Genomic DNA, 20,043 nt, shown 5'->3' on the forward strand with positions numbered 1-20,043 from the left:
GTCAAGAAAAAAAGAAAAAGTATGTCAGAGGTCATTTTCCTACTTACTCTCCTCAGGGGTGGTGAATACAATCAACCCATTTACTCAGCCCTGATTATTTCAATCAGCCAATTAGCTCAGCCCAGTTTATTCCAATTAGCCAGTTAGATTGGTCTAGGTAATTCTGATCAGCCAATTAACTCAGATCAGGTAAATTCCATCAATTACTTCATTCCAGGTGATTTCAATCAGCCAATTAGGTCAGCACTTTTGATTTCAATCAGTCAATTAACTCAAACCATGTAATTACAGTCAATTAGCTGATCCTAGGAGATTAAAATTAGCCAATTAGTTTAGCCCAGGTGACTCCAGTCAGCCAATATTTGAGCCGATAATTTTTTAATTGGCCTTAAGCACAGCCCAGGTGAGTTCAATCAATTAGATCAGCACAGGTGGATTCAATCAGCCAGTTCTCTAAATAACAACTGTAGATTAATCAAGATGGGCCCCCAGTGGTGGATGAGAATCGTTCATGCATATACTGAGAAGGAAAGTAAGGTTCAGAAATGCTAACCTGCACAGAAAGTGTTACATGGCTTTACTATCAGCTTATTTCCCAGACCTTGCCCCTGAAAGTGAAGCTCTGTTTGTCTATACAAACAACATTGTATAGCTATATTCCATTCTGACATGCTATGGAGACAGAGAAGAGAAATAATTCTACATCTGTACCCTTAGAATATGCTAAGAGATTGAAAAATGTCTTTTGAGGAACAGTATTTGTGCACATATTTACATAGATATACTCATATAATCTTGTATATATATATCAATATTTATATGTGCATTCATACAGAAGAAAGATGTAGAATGTGGAAGAATCAATAAGTACTGGTACTAATAGTAATGCAAATAGAAAATAGGATCTCACACATGGATCAAGTCAATTGTTGAGATTGTGACTCATCTGTTTGGCTCCAACTCACAGGTGTTGACTCTCATTACTGGACCTTCCTGTAGGTGTGATTGTGACAATATGCACCTCACAGAACCTTTGTGATTTGACCTATCTGCCCGGGCCCAGCCCAGGTGGAATTGTGACATATCACTGCACTCAGACCCTAGGTGATGTTATTCTATTCTTCTGCTTTACTGCTGCTCACAGGGGAATTTTAACATATCACTGGGCCTTATATGCAGGTGATGTGAATCTCCTCTCCTGCTTTGCCACTGCCCACAGTGGGCATTTTGACATATAACTGAGCCCCACACCCAGGTTATGTGACTCTTCTGTCTGTGTCTGGCCCATATCGGCCCTTGTGACAAGTTGCTTGGTCTAACACCCAGGTTGTGTAACTCTTATGCCCTGGCCCTGCCTACAGAGAGCATTATGAGGTATCTCTGTGTCCACCACAGAAGTGATGTGACGCTCTTCTCTTGACTGTTCCCATCTTTTCCCATCTTTATAGGTTCTGCCTACAAAGAAAACTGTAACATATTGCTGCACTCAACACCAAGATGATGTTACTTTTTTGGCTCTGCTCTCAAAACGTACTGTGATATATTACTCATCCTACCACCAAGGTGATGTGAATTTCCTGCCTGGTCCCTGTCCACAAGGGGCAATGTGATATATCTCTGGGCTCATCAACCACTTGATGTGACTCTGCTCTCTTGCCTGAGCATTGCCCAAAAAGAGACTGAGACATACCTGTGAATCCGGAGCTTAGGTAATATGACTCTTCTCTCCTGCCTGGTCCATGAGTAAAAAAGAGAGAGTGACGTATTGCTTAGTCCAGCACACAGGTTGTGTGATACTTCTTTGCCTCTGTCCAAACAAGTAACTGTGACATAACTCAGGTTTTGTTACCTAAATGATGTGACTGTCCTCTTTTTCCTGGGGTCTGTCCACAGTGAAGGTTGTGGTAAATGGCTCGGCCCAGCACGTATGTGATATAACTCTACCCTCATGCCTGGGACCTGTCCACTGGGGTGATTGCAACATATAGCTGGGCCCAGCTTCTAGATTATGTGACTCTCTTCTTTTTCCTGAGTTCTACCCACGGCGGGTATTGTGAGATATTTCTGGGCCCCTCACCTAAGTGATGTGATTCTCTTGCCTGTACCCTCCCCTGAGCAGGTATTGTGACACATTGCTGAACCCAGCACCTAGGTGATGTGACTCTCCTCTACTACTCAAGCTTTGCCCAAAAAATGATTGCATAGCTGGGCTCAACAAATAAATGAAGTAACTGTTGTCTCATGCCCCAGCCCTGCATACTTTATATATTGTGACATATTTCTGGGTCCAACACCTAGGCTATGTGACTATCCTGCAGGGGTCCTGCCCACAAAACTATTATAACACGTATTTTCATTCATCACCTAGGTGATGTAGCTTTTCTTTCTGCCTGGGCCCTGCCAAAATAGAAAATTATAATATATCATTGGACCCAGTACCTAGGTGATGTGACTCTCCTTTTTTTGCCTAGGCTGTGCATAATTTGGGTATTGTGACGTATCATTGGACCCAAACCCTAGCGGACAGAAGGCTTCAGTCTGGACCCTGCCCACAGGAGCCTTGTGACATGTCTCTGCATCCATCACCTATGAGATATGACTCTCCTCTTCTGCCTGCATCATGTCCACAGGAAAGACTGTAATATATCCCTAGTTAAGCAACCAAGTAATGCATTTTGACTGCCTGGGTCTTTCATACAAGGCATTGTGACATATCTCTGATAACACCTACTATCTGATGTTACTCTTCTCTTATACCTGGGTTTGACCCATGTAAAAGATTGTGACATATCTTTTGGCCCAGCAATTAGGTAATGTGACTCTGCTGTTCTGCTTGGGCCATGACCAAATAAATGAGAGTGACTTACCACTAGGCCCAACACACAAGTGATGTAATTCTTCGGCCTGGTCTCTGCCTAAAGAGGTCATTGTGATGTGTCTCTGGGCCTATCACCATGGGGATTTTGACATATCACTTTACCCAGCACCTACGTGATGTGACACTCTTCTCCCTAATGGACTTGCCCACTAGGGTGATTGTGTCATAGAACTGAGTCCAGCTTCTAGGTAATAGGACTTCCTTCATTTTTGTGAATACCAAAAAGTGGAATTGCTACATATCTCTGAGATTCTCACCAATGTGACTCTCTTTCCAGGGCCCTCTTCTCAGGGGCTATTGTGATATATTGCTATATTCCAAACCTAGGTAATGTGATTCTTTTTTACTGCCTGAGCTTTGCCCAATAAGTGATTGAGATGTATTGGTGGGCCTAGCACCTAAGTGATGTGACTCTCCTCTCTTTCTAAAGTGTTGCAGACCTTGTAATATATCGCTGAGTCCAACACCTAGAAGATGCAAATTTTCTGCACAAGCCCTGCCCACAGGGAAGTAATGACAAATATTTTCATTCATTACCTAGATGATGTGACTCTTCTCTTCTACCTGGGCCCTGCCAAAAAAAAGAAAAAGAAGAAAAGAAAACAAAAAAAGGTTATTGTAACATATCACTGGATTAAGCGCCTAGGTAATATAACTCTTCTTTTTTGCCTGGGTGCTGCGTATGCTGGGTATTGTGACTTAATACTGCTCCTAACTTACCATGAATGAGAGACTCCTGCCTGGGCTGTGCCCACCAGAGGCCTTGTGACATATCTTTGCATCCATCACCTAAGACATATGACTCTCCTCCTCTGCGTTCATGCTGCTTAAAGGAAAGATTGCTACATATCGTGAAACCCAGAAACCAGGTGATGTGTCTTTCATGCCTGAGTATTACCCAAAGGTCACAGTGTGACATTGTCACTGAGCCCTGAATCTGAGTGATGTGTTGCTGTTGTCTTTGCCCTGCTTTCAGTGGGGAATTGTAACATATCCTTGGCTGAGAACCCAGGTGATGTGTCTCTTTTGTCTGGTCCCTCCTTTCAGAAAAGATTGTCACATATCCCTGGCCCAGCACTTAGGTGACGTGACTCTTCTGTTTGCTCCCTACACGTAGGTAGGGTTTTGACATATATATAGGCTCAGTAAACAGGTGCAATAATGACTCTAATATTTTGAACCAGCCAAGAGGACAAATACTGTCTGTTGTAGCTGTGTATGAAAATGGGTAAGATCCTGGATTTCCTTTCTGTATGAAGGTTATAACAGGTTAACACTCTCTCACATATTTTTTCTCACATATTGTATAAAGCCCTTGGGTGGTAGAGAGAGTGGAGTGTCATCACAAGGCCCAGCATGCAGATGAGATTGTGTTTCTTGTGTACTCACCCTGACAACCATTAGGATTGTCACCCTCACACGTGGACAAAGCCCACCAGTGAGGAACTTAATCTCACACATGGATGCAGTCCACAGTTAAAATTGTGACATTCATTTGTGAATTTCTATCCAGAGTTGTGATGATGACTCATTTTTAAACCCAGCTCTGGCAGGTTAAAAACTCTCCTATCTGGACCTTGCCAATTAGAAAGATGTTGACTGTCATACCTGGGCTTAAAGCTACAGACACTATCACGGGTCCATACCAGCGCAAAGGATTTAGAGGAAATTGTGACTCCCATGCATACCATATAAAGCCCTTGGGTGATACAGAACATGTCTTAACATGACCCTGAACAAATGTAAGATTGTGACACTTTTACACACACACAGCAAACAGTAAAGATGATCATCCTTTCACAGCCCACTGTTGAAGTTCTGAATCTCATACCTGAAGACAGTCAAAAGTTGGAAAATCGACTATCATAAGTGGATCTTGTCCACAGACTGATTGGTGTCTCTCAGACAAAAATCTAGCACACCTGTGAGACTGTGATTCTATTAAGGGAACACAGTACACAGAAAAATGTGAGACTCTCATGAGTGGATTCAGTCCATTGTAGAGACTGTGGATCACGTATATAGAAGCAACATACAGGAGGCATTGACTCTCGTACCTAGAACTTGGACATGTGTGGAATTTTTAATCTCATTCTTGGACTTCCTTACAGGTGTGAAATATGCCTCTTCCCAGCACCCAAGTTATTTGACTCTCCTTGTTTGGGCCCAGCCCGCAGAAGGGATTGTGACATATCACTGAACCCTGCAGCTAGGTGATGCGACTCTCCTGCATGGGTCCTGCCCACAAGGTTATTAGGATGTGACTTTTTGATCATCCCCTAGCTGTTTCAGATTTCCTCTTCTGCCTTGACCATCCCAATAAAAAGTGTTGTGACACATCACTGGAGCCAGCACTAGGTAATGTGGCTTTGCTGATTGGACCTAGCCACAGAAGACATTCTGACATATTGTTTGGCCCAGCAACCAGCTGAAGGGACTCTGCTGCCTTAGTCCTGCTTTCAGGAGGGGATTGTAACATATCCCTGGCTGAAAACACAGGTACTGTGACTCTCCTATGTGAATCTGATCCACAGGTATGTTGATGACTTTAAGACCAATATTCAGCACACCTGCGAGGCTGTAACTCACTCAGCTAAAACAGGACACAGGAAGGATTGTGCCTCTCATGCACAGATCCAGTTTATTGTTGAGATAAACTTATGTACTAAGACCCAGCATACGTAAGGCGTTAACTCACATACTCAGAAACAAGACATGTGCTGGATTGTAAATATCATTTTATGACCTTCCTACAAGTGTAAATGTGATATATGCCTCTGGCCAGCACCTGAGTGATTTAACTTTCTAGCCTGGGCTCAGCCCACATACAGGATTGCGAGTTATCACTGGACCCAGCACCTAGTGATGTGGCCTTATTATCCTGCCTTGACAATGCCCACAGGGGACATTGTTGGGACTCACTTCTCCTGCCTGGTTCCAGCTCACAGTGGGGATTGTGACCTATGACTTATTCTGTTTCTCTTCTACCTCTGCTAGACCTATTAATCGATAGGAATCCCATCTGATAAGTCAATAATCAAAAAGTGTACTTTAATTTTCACACCTTATTGGTTGTTAGCTTTTTTACATGGAAACACACTCAGCATGATAGCAGTAAGAGCAGAAGTCATAAGATCTAACAATTATTAAGCACTAGCTACCGGCATCCTTTTTTTTTTTTTTTTTTTTCTTTTTTAATGCATCGTCTTTTTCATTCATTACAATTCTATGACAGAGGGATGTGGATGTAATTATTATCCTCAGGATTCACATGAGAAAAGAGGGACCCAGAGAGGGGGCCAGCTATTAGAACTCAAACAGTTAAGTTTGTCTCCAGGGCTGTGCTTCTGATCCCTGCCAGACTACCTACCATAGAGACACGATTCATTCACCAAACAAATGCTAACTGAAAACCTCCTGTGTGCAGAGTTCTCCCTGTTAGGCACATCAAGGGAAAAGATGGGCACACCAAGGAAAAAGTGTAAGTGTGCCAGGACAGGGTTCTGGTTTCCAGAAATAAATCACAGCTAACCTATTCAACAGCTGATTTTAGCTAATATTTGAGGACATAAGTTAGACCTTCCCTTGTGTGATGATCAGGAATGGAGACTGGTGTTCTGTGGACTGAGGGGCTTGCAGAGGTCGTGTTAGTACATGAACTGACTGACTTGGATTTGTGTGGCCTTAAAGAGGGGGAGTTCAACAAGACACTAAAGCAGAATGCTGGCAGACTGAGACCCACTGGGAAAGTAGAGTGAAACCCTGAACAAAGCCTATCAAGGATCAAATTTTTACTATGTTCTCATTGGAAAGGATAGTGTGTGAAAAACAGGTGGTCTTTCACATGGGGGGAAATATTCCAGAAGTGAAAAAGGGTGGGCATGGACTCTGCGATCTGCTGGTCTGTGTGGTGGGTAGTGGGGGACTTTCTTATCTCTTGAAACCTTTTTTGTGGACACCCACTTTTAACCTCACTGAAAGTGCTGAGCCCTGTTCAAGGATTCATAGGAAGCCTACTTTTGAAGAGATTTGAAGCTGTAAACTCGTAAGTGTTTGGGAAATTTAGTTTTGCTTTGGGTAGGGCCAACGCCTTGAGAATAGGTCTATTGGTTTGTTATAATAGGTTATTGTTACTTTACATAATAAAGAAACTCGAAGTTTTGCCTCAGAATTTGCATTGGGATGATCCTAAGAAGTTCATAACATATGATATGAGCCAAGGAAGGGCAACAATTGAATTGACTTGACTACACACCTAATTTAAAGATTTGTCCAAGATCAACTGTGATAGCCTCTGGGAGGTATGATTTCTTTGTTGTTCTGCTTTTTAAGCAGGAGCCATATGTACTGGAGGACAGTGAGAGGAAGACCTTCTGTCTTTTTTGAATGTGTTTGAGATGGGGTCACCAGTGTGCCTAAGTTCTTTCATGAGGGTACCTGAGCAAGTTATGAAATTGGCAAATCTTGCATTGTGATAGGCACTTGAGGGTCTGTTTCCTGTTTCTTTCTACCTGTGGATAAGGACTATTTTGAAACTAGGAATAAATAGAGAATTGAAGTCATGCATGTTACCAGCTCAATTTTAACTGACTTATCTTCTGTATTTACTACTAGTATTATCAGTTATTTTTCTCATGACTTTGGTAGAGTTTCAGCAAAACAATAGTGAAAAGCAATCTGGATGAGTAGACCAGCATTCTGGCTTCTTTCTTTTCTCATCTGTTGAATATCACTTTCAGCAAGCTTGCATTGGGAACCATTTTTTGACACCCACACCTGGTACCAGGCTCTAGAACTACAATGATGGGTATAATACGGTTCTAGTTCTAAAATTCACCAGTGCCTCACAACCAGCAAGAACAAGTGGAGAATCGACAAGTGAGAAATTGCAGTGGAAAGAAAAGGTGATACCCTCAAATATGCAGGTTTTTCATGTGTAGAAGAAGAATGCGGGAAAGAATAAATGCAAATTTGGGCAAAAAAGCAGTTTAAGTACAGGACTTGAAGTATTAAAATATGAGACTTATATGAGCGCAGGATAGGACAAGAAGTAGAGTGTGACAAGAGAATATCATTTGGGAGTGTTGTGTAGCGTTGACATGATAAAAGACGTTTGGCCTTAGGAAAATGGATGGGGACTCAGCTGTGTAGGCTGTTATGAGCCATCAAATGGGATTTGGAGGCAGGCTGTAATGTGAGCAGCTCTGTGTTTTAGAGAGAACACTGCTAACCTTTTAGAAAGTTTAAGCTTGAAAAAAGACACTGTGTTCAGCTAGGTGATGTGACTCTACTCTTTTTCGTTACCAATATCCACAGGGGCATTGTGACGTACTGGTAGGCCTTGCCCCCAGGTGATGTGAGTCTCCTGTTCTGCCTTGGTAATGTTTATAGGAAGCATGGTGACAAATCACTGGACACAACACCGAAGTGATATCACTTTTTGCCTTATCCCTGCTTCTAAAGGCACTATTACAAATTGCTTGGACTATTACCAAGGTGATTTGAGTTTCTTGCTTGGATCATCCCCACAGTAGGCATTGTGACATAACACCTGGAAAATGTGACTCCTCACTTCTGCCTGTGCCCAGACCACAGAAAGAATTGTGACATATCACTGGATCCAGAAACCAGATGATGTGTTTCTTTTGCCTGGAACTTTGTCAGAAAAAGCATTGTAACATATCTCTGCGTCTCTTAGCTAGGTGATGTGACTCACTGTCCTGCCTGGGGTCTTCACTCAGAGGGTATTGTGACATATTGCTGAACCAAGCTTTTAGGTGATGCGACTCTCTCAACATCTTGGACTCTGACCAATAAGGAATTTTTATGTGTTGATGTGCTCCACACCTAGGTGATGTGACTCTCCTCTCCTGCCTGGGCCCTGCATACATTGTGTGTTGCGACATATTGCATGTTATCACACCTAGGTGATAACTACTATCTCACGTAAGTCCTGCTCACAAAGGCATTTTAATATATTTTTTGTGTCTATTTCCTATGTGATGTGTCTCTCCTCTTCTGCCTGGGTCTTACAAAAAGTGGGGGTTGTGACATATTACTGGACACAAACTCTAGGTAACATGACACTCCTCTTTTGTCTGGGCCCTGGATATTTAGGATATTGTGACCCATTTTTGCACTAAACATCTAGAAAATAAAAGGCTCCTGCCTGGGCCCTGACCATAGAAGACCTGTGACATATCACTACATCTATCACTTAGGAAATGTGACTCTCCTCTTCTGTCTGCACCCCGTGCACAGGGGAGATGGTGACATATCACTGAGCCCGGTAAGCATGTGATGAAACTCTCCTCTCCTGCCTGGGCCCCACGTATATTGTGCATTGTGAAATATGGCTGGGTCCAACATCTAGGTGATGTGACTGTCCTGCATGGGTCTGCCCACAAGGTTATTAAGATGTGTCTTTTTCTTCATCACCTAGGTGTTTCAAATTTCCTCTTCTCCCTGAGCCATGCTAAAAGCATTGTGACACATCACTGGAGCCAGCACTTGGTCATGTGCCTTTGCTGATTGGGCCTAGCCACAGAAGACACTATGACACATCGTTAGGCCTGGCAACAAGGTGAAGGGACTCTGATGCCTTAGTTCTGCTTTCAGGAGGGGATTATAACATCTCTGGCTAAAAACACAGGTACTGTGACTCTCTTGCCTGGTCCCTACTCTCAGAACAAATTATGACGTAATTCCAGCCCAGCAACAATATGATGTGACTCTCCCACCGGGTCACTGCCCTCAGAGAAGGTTGTAAATATCTCTGATACAGCACCCAGGTGATGTGATTCTCCTGCTCACTCCCTCCTTACCCAGTTGTGGGATTGTCACATATGTCTTCATTCAGTTTACAGGTGTCATAATGACTCTTACAACTTGAGCCAGCCAGTATGAAAGATACTGTCTGTCTTAGCTACTGATATGCCCTGGTCTCCTGCAGTATGCTCAGGCTTACTGGGATTGAGAAATTCCAGCCTGGTAAATTTTGGTCAGACTGGTTATCTGTTCTTGAACCCCGTTTCCTATTAAAATGTTTATCAAGACAATATGTGCACAGCGGAACATAGATCCTCATCAGTAATTCTAATTTTGCCTTTGCCTTGTGATCTTTATTGCCCTTTGAAGCATGTGATCTTTGTGACCTACTCCCTGTTCGTGCATCCTTTCCCCCCCCTCCTTTTTTAAAAAAGTTATACTTTAAGTTCTAGGGTACATGTGCACAACATGCAGGATTGTTACATATGTATACATGTGCCATGTTGGTGTGCTGCACCCATTAACTTGTCATTTACATTAGGTATATCTCCTAACGCTATCCCTTCGCCCTCCCCCTCTCCCCTCCCCCGCTCCCTCCTTCCCCCTCTCCCCTCCCGCCTCCCCACAATAGGCCCTAGTGTGTGATGTTCCCCTTCCTGTGTCCAAGTGATCTCATTGTTCAGTTCCCACCTATCAGTGAGAACATGCAGTGTTTGGTTTTCTGTTCTTGCGATAGTTTGCTGAGAATGATGGTTTCCAGCTGCATCCATGTCCCTACAAAGGGCACGAACTCATCCTTTTTTATGGCTGCATACCATTCCATGGTGTGTATGTGCCACATTTTCTTAATCCAGTCTGTCACTGATGGACATTTGGGTTGATTCCAAGTCTTTGCTATTGTGAATAGTGCCGCAATAAACATACGTGTGCATGTGTCTTTATAGCAGCATGACTTACAATCTTTTAGGTATATCCCCTCCCCTTTTAAAATCCCCAATAAAAACTTGTTGGTTTTGCGGCTCAGGGAAAATCACCGACCTACCAATATGTGGTGTTACCCCGGAGGCCCAGCTGTAAAATTCATCTCTTTGTACTCTTTCTCTTTATTTCTCAGACCGACTGACACTTAAGGAAAATAGAAAGAACCTATGTTAAAATATTGAGGCCTGGTTCCTCCAATAGTCATCTTCCCACATGAACACAGCCCATTGTTAAGGCTCTGGATTTCACAACCAAAAGCAGTCAAACGTTGGAAAATTGACTCTCATATGTGAATCTGATCCACAGGTAGGTTGATGACTCTAAGACCAATATTCAGCACACCTTTGAGGCTGTAACTTCACTCAGATAAAACAGCACACAGGAAGGAATGTTCCTCTCATGCACAGATCCAGTTTATTGTTGAGATGAACTCATGTACTTACACCTAAGATACATGAGGTGTTAACTACATACTTAGCAACAGGACATGTGCTGGATTGTAAATATCATTTTATGACCTTCCTACAGGTGTAAATGTGATATATGCCTCTGGCCAGCACCTGAGTGATTTGATCTGTAGTCTGGGCCCAGCCCACATACAGGATTGTGACTTATTGTTGAACCCAGCACCTAGGTAATATGACCCTATTATCCTGCCTTGACACTGTCCAAAGGGGACATTGTTGGGACTCACTTCTCCTGCCTGGTTCCTGCTCACAGAGGGGATTGTGACCTATGACTGACCCAGCACCGAGCTGATGTGACTCTTCTTCTTCTTTTTCTGTTCTTGCCTCAGGGGACATTGTGATGTATCACTGGTCCCAGAAGCCCAGGAGATGTGTATCTCCTTCATGTTCCTTGCTAATAGAGAACATTGTGATTTACTGCTGGGCTCGGCATCCAGGTGAGGTGACTTTGCTGCCCGTGTCCTGCTTTCAGGAGGGGATTGTAACATATCTCTGGCCCAGGTGAGATTGTGACACTCTTATGCACACAAAGCTCATAGTAAAGATTTCCATTCTTGCACATGAACTCAGCTTACTGCTGAGGTTCTGAATCTCACATTAGGAGGAAGTTAAAAGTTGGATAATTGACTCTCATACTTGGATGTAATTCCCAGGTGGGTTGGTGAATTTCAGACTAAGATTCAACTTACCTGTGAGGCTATTACTCCATGAATAAGATATGGTCCAAAGAAGGGATTGAAGTTCTCAGGCACAGATTCAGTCCACTGTTTATATTGGGAATTTTGTACTTAGACCCAACATACAAGAGGTGTTTGCGCTCATACCCAGAATAGGGACATGTGTAAGATTTTCAGTCTTATCCTTGAACCTACCTACAGCTCTGATTGTGACATGCACTTCTTCCAAGCACTTGAGTGAGGATGTCACAATAAAGACATATACCCTAGGTGTTAGGTCCAGGAATGTCACATGAAATTGTGACATATTTCTGCACCTAGCACCTAGAGTATATGTTTTTTATTCTTTTGTCTTGACATTGCCCAAATTGCATCTTGTGATGTATTTCTAGGTCTAAAACCCAGGTGATGTAAGTCTCCTGCCTAGATTCTGCCTACAAGGGGAATTGTGACATATTTCTGGACCCATAATCTCTTTGATGCTACTCTCCTCTCTTACTTGGTATTTGCCAGCAGGTGACATTGTGACATATCTCTGGCCCAGCACCTAGATAATGTGACTCTCCTTTTTCCTGGGCTCTGATCACAGATCTCTGATACACAGAAGGGAGCATAAATTATCCCTGGACACAGCCCATAGGAGATGTGACTATTCTACCTGATTCTTGTCCATAAGGACAAGAGATAAATACATTGTGATGTATCTCTGTGACCATCAACTGGATTATGTGATGCACCTTTATTTCTGGAGACCTGTCCACAGTGTGAGTTGTGACATATCACTTGGCACAGTGTCTGTGTTATGTGACCCTCCTCTCATACCTGGGCCCTGCTCACTGAGGTTGTTGTAACATATGACTGGCCCCAGCCCCTAGGTTATTTTTCTCTTCTCTTCCTGAGCCTTACCCACAGGAGGCATTTTGACATATTGCTGGAACCCTCCTGAAGCGATGTGATTCTTCTGCCTGGGACCTTTTTCAGGGTGTATTGTGCCATATTTTTGGGTCCAGCAGCAAGGATTACCTCTACTGCTTGGGCTTTGCCCTAGAGGAGATTGTAATGTATTGCTGGGAGCAGTACCTAGGGGATGTGACTGTCCTCTCCTTTCTGGGCTCTGCATACATTCTGTATTACAAAATATGCAGCACTTGTGTGGTGCAGCCCTCCCCCTGTGTTTGAGCTCTTCCCACTAGAGTGATTGTGACATACAGATCAGCCCACTTATTAGGTTATGTAACTTCCCTCTTCATTCTGTTCTTTACCCACACAGAGAATTGTGACATATTTCTAGACCTCTCATGTACAAGATGCTACCCTTTTACCTGGGTCATCCTCTCAGGGGTCATTGCAAGGTATTGCTGGACCTAAAGCCTAGGTGGTGTGACTCTCCTCTGCTGCTTAGCCTTTGCTCGAGGAATAATTGTAATGTTTTCATGGATCCAAGACCTAAATGATGTGACTATCATCTCTTGCCTGAGCCCTGAATACATTGTGTATTGTGACATATGGCTATGTCCAACATCTAGATGTTAAGACTCTCTTGCATGGGCCCTGCCAACAGAAGGCATTATGACGTATCTCCGGCTGCATCAATTATTTGATGTGACTCTGCTGTTTTACGTGGACTTTGCCCATAGAAGACATATTTCTGGGCCAAGCAGCTAGGTGTTGTGACTCTTCTCTTTCGCCTGTGCCAGGCCCACAGAAGGAATAATGAACTATCACTGGGCCCAGCACACAAGCAATGTCATTCCTCTGCCTGGTTATTGCTCACAAGGGCCATGGTGACGTATCTCTGGGCTCATGACCTACATGATTTGATTCTCATTTTCTTTGTTGGACCTGTCCACAGTGGAAATTATGACATATTGCTTGCTGCAGCACCTACATAATATTACTCTCCACTTTTGCTGAGCCCTGCCCACTGGTGTGATTGTGACAGATAAGTGAGCACTGACCCTACATTATGTGATGCATCTCTTTTTTTCTAGCCCTACTGCCAGGGACATTGCCCCATATTTCTTCACCTCACCAAGGTGATGTGACACTTCTGCCTAGGCCTTTCTCTCAGGAAGTATTGTGACAAATTGTTGTACCTGGTACCTAAGTAATGTGACTCTTCTCTACTGATTGGGCTCTGCTCAAGGAGGCATTGCGATGTATCCCTGGACACAGGACTTAGGGGATGTTACTCTCCTCTCCTGCCTGGGCCCAGTACACATTGGGTATAGTAATATATGGCTGGACCCAACAAGTAGGTGATGTGACTGTTTTCCATGAGCCTTGAAGACAGGGGTATTAGATGATACTGTTTATTCATCACCTAGGAGATGTGACACATTTTTGTTGCCTGGGACCTGCCAAATAAGATTGTGATATACCGTTTGACCCGGCATCGAGGCAAGGTGAGTCTCTCTCTTTTTTTGTTTGTTTGTTTTTCTTGGCCTGGTCCCCACATGTTTTGGGTTTTGTGACATATCACTGGGCCCAATACCTAGAAAGTAGAAGGCTCCTGCCTGGGGCTGTCCACAGTGGACCTGGTGACATATCTCTGCATTCATCATCTGAGAGATGTGGCTGTCTTCTTCTGCCTGCACACTGCCTACAGGAAAGACAGTGACATATTGCTGGCCTCAGCAAACAGATGATGAGTCTCTTGTAATTGGGCCTTGCCCACAGAAAGCATTTTGACACATCACTGGGCCCATTACCGAGGTAAGGTGACTCTGCAGCCTGCACCCTGCTTTCAGGAGGGGATTGTAACATATTCCTGGCTGAGTACCCAGGTGATGTGACTCTTCTGCCTGGTCCCTTGTGTCAGAGAATATTGTGACATATTCCTGGCCCAGAACACAGGTGATGTGACCCTCCTGTTTGCTTCCTACACACAGTTAAGACTGTGACAAATATCTTGGTCCAGCCAGCAGTTGCAATGGTGACTGTCATACCACACACCAGCTAATAGAAAAGACACTGTCTTTTTTAGCTGGAATTAGAGAAACAGGTAAGATCCCATGTGTCCTCTTTTATGAAGGTATAGAAAATTACCACTTTCTCACACACTGTATAAAGCCCTAGTGTGGAAAAAAATGTCATCACAGACCCCAGCATCCAAATGAGTTTGTGTTTCTCATCCTACTATCCATCAGGATTTTCACCCTTCCACATGGACAGAGCCCACAGGTGAGATCCTGAATCTCACAGGTTGACACAGTCCACAGCTGGAATTGTTTCTGTCATATGCTACAGTTGACAGTGACTCATTTCTAAACCTAGTTCATTGGTAGGTAAGGAAACTTTCATTTGGACCCAGCCAATTGGAGAGAAGTTGACTCTGAGACTAGAGGTTAGGATACAAATTATAACCATGGGTCCCACCAGCACGGAGGTCTCTGATCATATTGAGACTCTCATGCATAAAGCCCTCAGGTGCTACAAAGAGTTTCCTGACAAGGCACAGCCCAGGTGAGATTTTAACACTTGTATGCACATCCAGTTGACAATATTGCCATACTGCCACATGAACACGGCCAACTTTTGAGGTTCTGAATGTCACATTTGGAGATGGTCAAAACGTGAAAGAGTGACTGTTACATGTGGATCCAGTGCACAGGTGGGCTGGTGACTCTCAGATCAAGATTCAGCCCACCTGTGAGGCTGTGACTCTACTAAGGAGGTTTAGTGCACTGAAGAAAGCGAGCTTCTCATGCAAAGGCCAAGTCCATTAAGATTGTGACTTGGCCAGACGTGATGGCTCACACCTATAATCCTAACACTTTGGGAGGCTAAGGCAGATAGATCACCTGAGGTCAAGAGTTTGAAACAAGACTGACCAATATGGTAAAACCCCGTCTCTACTAAAGATACAAAAATTAACTGGACATGATGGCATGAGCCTGTAGTGCCAGCTTCTCAGGAGGCTGAGACAGGAGAATCACTTGAACCTGGGAGGCGGAGGTTGCAGTGAGCCAAGATCATGCCACTGCACTCCAGCCTGGGTGACAGAGTGACATCCCATCTCAAAAAAAAAAAAAAAAAAAAAGATTGTGACTCATGTACTTAGACTTAACATAGAGGAGATGTTGACTCCCATACTTAGAACTGGTTCATATGCAAGAATTTTGATTTTATGTCTGTATCATTCTGCATCTGAGATTGTGTGACATATGCCTCTATCCAGCAACTAAGTGATTTGACCCTTCTGCCTGTGCCCATCCCACAGATGGAATTTTGACATCTTGCTAAACCCAGCACCTTCATGATGGGACGCTAGTCCACTGCCTTGGCACTGCCCACAGACAGCACTGTGACATATCACTGTCACTAGGCCTTATATCCAGTTAATGTGAGTCTACCCTTGTCTTTTGTCACGGTGCACAGAAGGCATTGTGATGTAGCACTGGGCCCCACACCCAGGTTATGTGATTCTCCTGCCTGTACCCTGCCCAAATGACCCATTGTGATATATTACTGGGTCCAAAACCCAGGTGATGTAACTCTCCTGCCTGGGCCCTGCCTTCAGGAGGCATTGTGACATCTCTGCACCCATTAGCCAGGTGATGTGACTCACTTCTGCCTGATCTCTGCTCACAGGGAATATTGTGACCCATCACTGGGCCCAGCATTGAGTTGATGTGAATCTTCTATTCTTTGTAGGTTCTGCCTGCAGGAGAGTTGTGATGTGTCTCTGGACCCAACAATAAGGTGATGTTACCCTTTTGCCTTGGTCCTGACTTCAGAAAGCTTTGTGACATATTGCTGGGCTCAGCATCAAGATGATGTGAGTCTCTTCCCTGGACCTTGCCCACAGGGGGGCCCTGTGACATATCTCTAAGTTAATGAACTATTTGCTGTGACTCTTCTCATTTACTTGGGCTTTGCCATTAGAAGAGATGGTGACATGTCTCTGATTCCAGCACCTAGGTGTTGTGACTCTCCTCGTTTGCCTGTGCTATGCCCACAACAGTTAGAGTGAATTATCCCTAAGCCCTACACATAGGCGATGTCCTTCTACTGCCTGGCCATTGCCCACAGGGGTCACTGCAACGTATCTCTGGGCCCATTACCTAGATGGTGTAATTCTCCTTATTTTTCTGCTTCGGTCCCCAGTGGGGATTGTGGCATATCCCTTCAACCAATATTTATGTGATGTGATTCTCCTCTCATGCCTGGACTCTGACATCTGTTGTAATTTTGACATAGAGCTGGTCTCATCTGTCTAGATTATGTGACAGGTTATGCGACTCTTTCTTTTCTCCTAAGCCCTACATACAGAAAGAGTTGGTACATATCTCTTGGCCCCTCACCAAAAATGATGGAATTCTTATTCTTGGGCCCTTTCTTCAGTGAGTATTGTGACATGTTGATGGACTCAGCACCTAGGTGAGGTAACTCTCTTCTACTTCTTGGGCTCTGACCAAGGAGGTATTGTGATGTATCACTGAGCCCAGCACATAGGTAATGTTATTCTTTTCTCCTGCCTGAGCTCAGTATAAATTGTGTACTGTGATATATGACCTATCTTAACAACGATGAGACGCACCTCCTCTGCAAGAGCCCTGCCCACAGGGGTATTACACCATAATTTTTTAACATATCACTTGGCCCAGCACCTATGTGATGTGACTCCTTTATCCCAGACCCCAAATATTTGGTGTATTGTGAAATAACGTCAGGTCCAACACCTAGAAAATAAGAGGTTCCTGCCTGGGAACTGCCCATAGGGGGCCTTGTGATATATATCTGCATACGCTACCTAGGAAATGTGATTCTTATTTTCTGCCTGGATCCTCCAACAGAAAAGATTATGACGTATCACTGGACCCTGCAACAAGGTGATGAGGCCCTTTTGACAGGGTCTTGAATACATAGATCATTGTGACATATTGCTGAGCCCTGAGAGAAGATTGTGACATACATCTGGCCCCATACCCAGGTAATATTACTCTCCTGCTTACTCCTAAACCAGAGGGGTATTGTGACATATATCTTGGCCCATCTCACAGGTGTGATGATGACTGTCATATCTTGAACTAGCCAATAAGAAAGATAACTAGGCTTAGGGAAAAGGTAAGATCCTGGGTGTCCTCTTTGTATGAAGATCACAGAGGTTTACCACTCTCTTGCATATTGTGTAAAGCCCTCAAGTGGTACAGAGAGTGTCATCACAAGTCCAAGGACACACGAGATATTGTGTTTCTGGTATACACACTCTGCCAATCCTTAAAATAGTCATCCTCACACATGGACACAAGCCACTGGTGACATTCTGAATCTCACGCATAGACACAGTCTACAGATGGAATTGTGTCAGTCATATGTTAACGTCTGGCCACATATGAGATTAGTGACCCATTCCTAAACCCAGCTCATAGGCAGATGAGTACTTTTCTATTTAGACCCAGCCAACTGGGGAAGTGTTGACTCTCACACCTGAGCTTAGAATTACACATACAATCATGGGTCCATATCAGCATAAAGGTCTTAATACAGATTGCAACTCTCATGCATATCATATTGTACTAGTTCATTTTCACACTGCTATAAAGAACTCCTCAAGACCAGGAAATTTATGTAGAAAAGAGGTTTAATTGACTCACAGTTCCACATGGCTGAGAAGGCCTCAGGAAATATATAATCATGGCAGAAGGGGAAGCAGGGACCTTCTTCACAAGGTGGCAGGAGGGAGAAAGTGATGAAGGAGGAACTTCCAACACTTAAAGAACCATCAGATCTCCTGAGAACTCACTCACTTTCACAAAAACAGCATGGGGGAAACTGCCCCATGATCCAATTACCTTCCTCCCTTGACACGTGGAGATTACAATTGTAGATGAGATTTGGGTGAGGACATAGAGCCAAACCATGTATCTCATAACTTCTTTGAGTGGTACAGAGAGTGCACTAACAGAGCCCAGCTCAAAGGTGAGATTGTAACACTAGTAAGAGACACAGTCAAGAGTAAAGATTGTTGTCCTCTCACATGACCATGGCCCGCTGTTGAGGTTTTGAATCTTATATCTAGAGGCAGTCAAGAGTTGCAATGGTGACTCTCATACATGGATTTGTTATGCATGGATTTGGTGACTCTCAAACCATCATTTAGCACACGTGTCAGGCTGTGACTTTTCTAAGGGGACACAATACCCAAAAAACATTGAGAAGCTGCTGCACAGATCCAGTTCACAGTTGAGATTGTGACTCGTGTACTTCGCACAACATACAAGACATGTTGACTCTCAGACCTAGAACCAGGACATGTGAGGGACTGATAATCTCATCCCTGGATTTTTCTGAAGGTGAGATTTTGACATACACCTCTGTCAAATACCTGATTTGACTCTCCTGCCTGGGCTCAGTTCACAAATAGAATCATGATATATTGTTGGACCCAGCACCCTGGTGAGATGACTCTATTCTCAAGCCTTGGTGCTTCTTACAGAAGGCATTGTGATATACCACTGGGACTTGCACTCAGGTGATATAAGTTTTCTCTCCTACCTTGGTGTTGCCCACAAAGGGCATTCTGACATATTGCTCATTTTAACACCCAGGTGATGTGACTCTTCTGCCTGGGCCCAGCCTAAAGGGGGGATGGTGACATCTCTCTGCACTCATCACCCAGGTAATGTACTCTTGCCTGGTTTCTGCTCACAGGAGGGAAGGTGACATATCTCTGGGCTCAGCACCTAGCTAACGTGACACTTCTCTTCTTCCTAGGTTCTGCCCACAGGGGAGATTTTTACACATATGCTGGGCCCAGCTTTAAGATGTTACTCATTTTCCTTGGCCCTGTCTTCAGAAGGCAATGTGACCTATTGCTGGGCCCAGGACCAAGGTGATGTGACTTTCTTGCCTCGACTCTGTCAAGAGGAAACATCATGACGTATCTCTGGGTCCATAAAATATTTGATGTGTCTTTCTTTTCTTACCAGGGTTTTGCTTATAGAAGAGATTGTTACATATCTCTGTGCCCAGCATCTAAATGATGTGACTCTCCTCATCTGCCTGGGCCATGTCCACAGATGAAAACTTGACTTTTCCCTGGGCCCAGCACACAGGCAATCTGATTTATTTCTCCTAGTCTATTTCTACAGGGGGCATTGTGAAGTATCTCTTAGCCCATCAACTATTTGATGTAAATCTCTTCTATTACCTGGGCTTTGCCCATAGGGGATGTTGTAACATATCTCATGGCCCAGCATGTAGGAGATGACACTTTTCTCTGATTGTTACATATTGCTTTGCTCAGCACCTACTTGATGTGACCCTC

At 43.9% G+C, this 20,043-nt stretch overlaps 2 long non-coding RNA genes across 6 annotated transcripts; one reads left to right on the forward strand and one right to left on the reverse strand.

Annotated features, from left to right (window-relative positions):
* Positions 1-3,312: 3,312 nt before the first annotated feature.
* On the reverse strand, positions 3,313-4,803 carry LOC110742163. The gene is made up of 2 exons (XR_002519583.2): positions 3,599-4,803; positions 3,313-3,449 (listed from the first exon to the last, which is right to left on the reverse strand). It is a non-coding gene; the product is annotated as an uncharacterized LOC110742163 (long non-coding RNA).
* A 1-nt stretch (position 4,804) lies between these two features.
* Positions 4,805-19,676, forward strand: LOC108583250. 5 transcript variants are annotated; one of them, XR_004180463.1, is made up of 12 exons: positions 4,805-8,824; positions 9,321-9,530; positions 10,761-10,933; positions 11,156-11,261; positions 11,424-11,595; positions 12,361-14,176; positions 15,994-16,116; positions 16,428-16,551; positions 17,034-17,116; positions 17,570-17,706; positions 19,325-19,395; positions 19,491-19,676. It is a non-coding gene; the product is annotated as an uncharacterized LOC108583250 (long non-coding RNA). The 5 variants fall into 5 exon arrangements; XR_004180461.1 differs by having other exon boundaries at positions 14,099-14,176; XR_004180459.1 differs by lacking the exon at positions 15,994-16,116.
* Positions 19,677-20,043: the final 367 nt, after the last annotated feature.

Source organism: Papio anubis, chromosome 20 (assembly GCF_008728515.1).
Source record: "Papio anubis isolate 15944 chromosome 20, Panubis1.0, whole genome shotgun sequence".
Lineage (NCBI taxonomy): Eukaryota > Metazoa > Chordata > Mammalia > Primates > Cercopithecidae > Papio > Papio anubis.